Genomic DNA, 7,091 nt, shown 5'->3' with positions numbered 1-7,091 from the left:
TTTATATTATTATTTGTGATATTGTTTAAAAAAAAAAAAAAAACGTTTCGGTTCAATCTCTAATAAAGAAAATCACGTTAGATGTTAAATTCTTAAACACGGCATAAATTGCAACATGTCGAGCAAATAGACCAATCAGAGCATGACCCACAGGCACCAAGTTCTTTCATTGCTCAACAGAGACAATCGAATTAGAACACTTTTATACACAGGAAGGCTTTTCTGATTGGTTTCGAGAAATCAGAATACAGAATTGAATTCACTGATCCAGGTTTGAAAGCCGGGTCACATGACCACAGCTCTATTGTGCAGGTTTGATTGGATATCGATTGGGCCAATCCGGAGCCAGGAATCGTGAGTGCAGGGAGTTTTTATTGTTATTTTGCAGGAAATTAAGTTTCGATGCAGAAATCCTGAAATGTTTTAGGGTGTTATGAGCGTGTTGGCCAGCAGAGGGCGCAGGGGGTGTTTATACAGTTCTAGAAACACAACCAGATTTATATTTTTACATTTTTCCACAATTTTCCTTCCTCAGTGTGCAGAAGAACGAAGTGTGAAAAAAAGCTGTTTATCGGGTTAAAATTATTTTTTTAATTAAATGTGAAAAGAAAAAAATCCTGAAATTGACGATTACTATTAATTACAATCGCCTCAACCCTCTATTGTGCAGCCCTCACTACAGCCCGTACCTGTGTGTGTGTGTGTGTGTGTGTGTGTGTGTGTGTGTGTGTGTGTGTGTGTGTGTGTGTGTGTGAGTGTGTAAGTGTGTCGATATGCTGTAATGTGAATTAGTAATCACTTTCTTTCACTCAGACATTAAAGGAAAAGTCCAGTCTTTAAAAAAAGATTTTATTCTAACATGATCTATTTAGATTGTGCTACCATGATTTTATTTGAAACACACACACACACACAGACACACACACGCACACACACACACACACACACACACACACACACCTGAGAAGAATTCTGGCTAATCCACAAAACTAAACCCGGGACTGTTCCTTTAACTTGTCTTTCTCTCTTTTTCCCCCTCTCTATTTCTATTTCTCTCTCTCTCTCTCTCTCTCTCTCTCTCTCTCTCTCTCTCTCTCTCTCTCTCTCTCTCTCCCTCTCTCTCTCTCTCTCTCTCTCTCTCCTCTCTCTCTCTCTCTCTCTCTCTCACTCTCTCTCTCTCACTCTCTCTCTCTCTTTCTCTCTCTCAGTAAGTGCTGCTTGTTTCTGTTCGCAGGTTTTATGTTTTTGACTTTAAACTGGAAAACGTAGTCAGATTTCAGTCGGATGTTTTTATTTGTTAAGAGGAAATTTAGTGAAAAACAAAGAAAAACACAAACGATCACAACAACGCAACACCAGCATTCAACTCATAAACACCAAACTACTAGACACAGAACCAGTCAGTAGTTTGTGCTTCTCCTTCAGTGTTCTTTCTTTACCTTTAATTATTTTCATCACTGTACATTAATATTAAAGAATACAAACTATGAAGGAAAACATCTGGAATTCTGCAGTAAACAAAAGCGTGTTAAAGAACCCACAATACGTTTTATAACTTCGATTCTTCCACCTTTAGCTTTGATAAGAGCTTTGCGTACTCCTGCTATTCTCTCATCAGCCTCATGAGGCCGTCACCTGAAATGGTTGAGGAGTTCCCAGAGGTGTTGAGTGCTTGTTGCCTGCTTTTCCTTCACTCTCCGTTCCAACTCATCCCAAACCAACTCAACTGCGCTTAAAATTTGGACTCTTTGGACCAAAGGGCAGTTTTTCACTGATCTCCACGTCCATTCGTTGTATTTCTTGGTTCAAACAGGTCTCTTCTGCTTGTTGTTCTTCTGAAATAATGTTTTTTTAGCCGCAATTTAACTCCGGACTTCTGACTGACGCAGTTTCCTCTGAACAGTGAATTAAAGCATTTATGTAAATTGAGGTTTGTGAGGCTGGTAATTTTAATAAACTTATCCTCTGCAGCAGAGGTAGCGCTCGGTCTTCCTTTTTTCTGGGACGGTTCTCATGAGAGCCTGTTTTATTATACGTTTCATAGATTTGGAGACTGCACTTGGTTGATTGACCGAGCTTCATTTTCTTACAGTAATAATGGATCTTTTTTCTTTCCTTTAGTGTTTCTAGTAATAATATGGATTTGTACAGTAGTTGCAGTTTCACTAATAGGGATATTGGGCTTCTGCACAAGACGACTGATGCTGTACAGCACATTAGGAAGGTAAGAAGCATCACAAATGAACTCTTGATAAGACACACCTGTGACCTGAAACCCATTCCAGGTGAAGACCTCGTGAATCTAATGAGAGAATGCTGTGAGTTTGCTAAACAACATCAAAGCTACATGGAGCCACTTTAGACGATCTTAGAAATAAAACATATTTTGGGTTCTTTAACACGTTTTTGTTTACTACATAATTCCAGATGTGTTCCTTCATAGTTTGGATTCTTCGGTGTTAATGTGGAAAGATGAAAATAATAACAATGAAGAAAAACCACTGAAGCAGAAGCCAAACTACTGACTGGTTCTGTAAGCGTCATGGTGAGGAGGGTGATGATGACGATGATGACTTTTGATAACGATGTTTGTTTTATTGTTTTTATTTCGAGTCCAAAGGGTAAACCATGATGAACTACCTCACTCAGCTACACACGCATGTGATATATGGTTTTGTTTTTTTGTATTTTTTATGATCGGTGTTTGTATTTATTGGCGCCGTGCCTCGCATACGGCCGACTCGAGTACCTCAGACTTTAGCGTGTTTCCCGCAGTGACGCGACTCGCCTTAACACAGCATTACAGCGCCTCCTATTATTATTATTATTATTATTATTATTATTATTAATATTAATAATTCTCTGTTTTTTCTTTCTTTTCTTTTCTCTTCAGTCACAGAACTACAGACGTGTGGGTCAAAAGACGAAATCGCAATAAATCATTCAATGAATAATTTTGATGTTAATTGTATAATTATATATTAATTATGTATTATTTACAGATGAGATTATTTTATTAGGTTTGAAAAAAACAACAAACATTATTGAATTCAACATGATAATAAATAATTTACATTTTACTTGTATTTTATAAAATTGTATAATTAATTATATATTTTAAAATTATTATATAATTATGTCCAATAATAAACATCAATATCTAAGAATAAATATTTTAGTCTTATATATAAAAATAAAAAACATAATAAATAAATACATTTTAAATTGAATACAAAAATACAAGGTGTTTTAAATAATTAAAAGTATTTTTTTTTTTTTTATATTTCAGTGTTAATTATTGGAATAACAATCAACATTAAATATTAAATACACAAAAATTGATCTTCAGTGAAAGTCCAGATTTTATATTTCTGTCTGATTTGTTTATTGACATTTATGATTTTTATTGCTAATTATTAGAATAATCATTTATAAATCATTTGTAAAAGCAAAACTATTTGGGTTTTTCCAGTACACAGATTTCATTTCTGCATTTTGTATTTTCTATATTATTTTTAAAATTTTATTTCGTCTTTGACCCACACACACACACACTACACACACACACACTACACACGTATAAAGCTGTAGTGGGAGTGGTCACTCCTGTGACTGACAGTGTTCAGTAGCTGCTGGGATTGGTTGGCCCCTCCTCAGGCCACACCCCCTTTCGATTCTGACTGTACGTTGGATTTATTGCTGCTTTCAGAAACGTGTACAAGAAAAAAAATCACACAAACGCAATCACCTCACGAGTCAACCTCGTTTCCCCTTTTATCCGTGATCCTGTCGTCGATCTTTCACTGAGAAACTCGCTCCAGTATCAACACCTCGACCTGTCCTGTCTTTACATTTATACTACACACACACACACACACACACACACACACACACACACAGCTGCTAACGTGTCAGTGCCTCAGATCAGATCAGGTCATTATGACAGTTTCACTCCTAAAAGGGGAAACAGACTCACTCTTTGTGTTTTCATAAAATTTCTTTGTATTTTTGACCCTCTTGGGACTCCATAGGGACGCTGTCTGGGTCCCCAGAAAAACAGTCGCATGCCTTCACACCAGGACCTCAGTTTTATTGTTTTAAATAAATCACTGTAAAAATGAAATGTTTTTATTTCTTTTTCCTTGATTAGATATTGATTTCATGTAATGTTTCCTCTAATGTTTTACAAATCAAACAATAAAATAACTGCGTGTATGATTAAAAACCATGTGTGAGTTTATTTATTATAGTTTTTATTTTATTGGTTCACACAATACTGATTAGGGATTAGTATTAATCAACTATAAATATTAATGAGAATGGCGTTGAACTGTAATTCAAATCTGCTACAATGTGCTCAGGACCACAGGTTACATGAAGAATTCCATCACTGAACAGTTCACAGCAATAATGATGGAACTGTTATGGGTCTGGTTCCTCTCAAAGTTCCTCTTTTGTCACAAACACATTCATACACAGTACGACATATAATGTAAAGCTTTTTACAAATGTCCAACTAATCATGAAGAAATACAATATAAAGATAAAAAAAAGAGTAAAGGAACATAAAAATAAATAAGATAAAAGTATATTCAAATATAATCTGACTAAGTATGAATAGAAATATATATACACACACACACACACACATACATTAGCAAAAAGTATAGTAGTGCAGTAGTACATGAATTAACAGAATGGATGGATGGATGGATGGATATGTATGACAGAAGTACAGTTTAAAGTAATTCAGTATAATGTAATTGTCATTAAAGTGTCCATGTGTTGTATAAAAGAAATGTAAGTGAAAGTCCGTCCAGTTAGAGTTCCACTAGTTCGAGAAATGCAAATAATAGTGAATATTGTGAATAATAGTGTATAGTTGCTGGGTGTCTCCTGGTTTAAACTCCATGGTTCACTTTATATTATTATACTTTGTTGTATATGAAAGGTGCAGTGATTTCTATAAAATTCTTTAAAGAATTGTTTTCATTATTGATGCAGAAGTTTGTAATAATCACCATTAATTTCAGACTCTTAATCTCGTTCTTTATAAAAAAAAATAAAGGTGGCGTCTGTGATTTTCTAACAATGTTGTGGTTTTTTTTTTTTATTATTAATGTCGATGCAGAATTGAGTATTAATCAAAGATATACAATAACAAACTTTATTTTTATGTTTAAATGGTTCACTTTATGCTACAAGTCTTTTTCTGAAGCAGAATCATCTTTATTGCAAAGTTTCATGGGTTGCACATACAAGGGATGTGTCATAGTGCGCTGGTGCTTTAAAAATAAAAACTATTAAAAAAAACAGGAAAATAAAATAACTGAAGATAAAGACATTAAGTATAGAGTTTGCACAGGAGATGTAAAGTGAGGCAGTGCAATGATACCGAATAAGTCCAAGGTTCAGAGTTGCAATATAGTGATCCTTGTTGACCCTAATCCTAATCCTAACCTGGATGGTGATGGAGGAGGTGAGTATGGAAACATTTCTTTACAGTTTAAGGTGCAGTTTGTGTTATTTTGGAGAATTATTCATGTCGTTAGTGTTAATGAGATAAGTGTTAATTAATAACAGGTAATCTGTTTATTTGACCATGTTTACGTTTCCATGGTTTGAACAGATCACTTTAAAACGCTAGACTTTGTTGTAGAGTTTTTTTGTTATTGATGCAGAAATCAGTTTTATTCAACAATTCCAACAATTCTTTTTTTGACAATCATTTATTATTAATTAGATGATTAATTTAGAGATAAGTATTAATTATCAATTGAAAGAATGAAAATATTCTTTGGTTTTTATTTGTACACACAAACTCTGAACCTCTTTTTTTTTTTCAGATTTAAGGTGGACAGTGATTAATTTATTTTTGAATGACCTGTTAATACTGATGCAGAAATAAGTATTAATCAAAAACTAGTGATAACAAACTGTTTCTTTTGCTCTGTTGATTTTTCCCTGTTTCAGGCTGAGATTAAAGGTGCAATCAGTGATTATTTTATATAATTTGTTGTGTACATACTGATAATGTTGGTATTGATCCTGAAGGAGATCTAATCAAAAGTAGAAGATAAACTTTATTTCACTCTGTTTACTTTTCCATGGTGTACCTGGTGATCTGTGCACCTCAGGCTACGACCAACTCTGAAGATTAAAGGTGCAGTCAGTGATATTTTATATTAATGTAATAATAATAATAATAAAATGTATTATTATCGATACAGAAAAAAATAACCAAAAATAAATTTACCTGATTTTACTTTGTTTGCTTTATTTAAGCGAAATACTTCAGCAGGGCTCCAGACTCGGCAGATTAAAGGTGCTGTCAGCAATTTTTTTAAGAATTATTGTTACTAAAATGAGTATTAATGGATGATGAAAAAACATATTTTTCTCTGTTTTATGTTTTTTTATTTAGTGCACATTAGACTGCTTGTCTCTCTGTAGATTAAAGGTGCAGTCAGTGATTCTTTGGAGAGAATATTTCATGTTGATTCTGATACAGAAATTAATATTTCTCAATAATTGATGTTAATGATGTCTGCATTTTGCTCTGTTTATGATTCTGTGGTAAAAATCAGTCCACTTCATTCTCATTCTTTTTGGATTAAAGGTGCAGTCAGTAATTTTAAAAACACTGCATTGCCCTATTTCTTCTTTTTGTCCACTAGGCAGTGATCCAAGAACAGGGGATCTTTAATGTTTTCCATGTCAAGGACCCCTTCAGGCAATAGAGACATGGGGCAGGGACCCCTGATACAAAATGTGTCAAACAGCCACTGATATTAATAGAAACCAATCATATTACGGCAGTTATTTTATTTAAGATAATTAGAACTATGTTGTCGTTGTACCTGCATCATGTCTGTATATTTTCATTTATTTTCAAATATTTTAAAAAGATTTATGCATCATAGCAAAACATATTTGGCAATTAAAATCACAATTTGTTAAGTTGTACACACTTGTGTTTTTTATTAAAAAGATTTCAGGTGGACAATTAAACATTTACATGAACATCAGCTTTAAGTTTAAAAGAACATTTTGCACACATTGCATTAGTGCGTGTGTGTGTGTGTGTGTGT

The 7,091-nt window shown here is 33.8% G+C and overlaps 1 long non-coding RNA gene across 1 annotated transcript; it reads right to left on the bottom strand.

Annotated features, from left to right (window-relative positions):
- Positions 1–811: 811 nt before the first annotated feature.
- Positions 812–1,908, bottom strand: LOC310739210. Its single transcript, XR_014537288.1, has 2 exons — positions 1,812–1,908; positions 812–1,771 (listed from the first exon to the last, which is right to left on the bottom strand). It is a non-coding gene; the product is annotated as an uncharacterized lncRNA (long non-coding RNA).
- Between the last annotated feature and the right edge of the window lie 5,183 nt (positions 1,909–7,091).

This window comes from Silurus aristotelis (genome assembly GCF_946808225.1).
Source record: "Silurus aristotelis genome assembly, chromosome: 2".
Lineage (NCBI taxonomy): Eukaryota > Metazoa > Chordata > Actinopteri > Siluriformes > Siluridae > Silurus > Silurus aristotelis.
The sequence above is the reverse complement of the archived record's forward strand: the minus strand, read 5'-3'. Positions and strand labels throughout refer to the sequence as shown.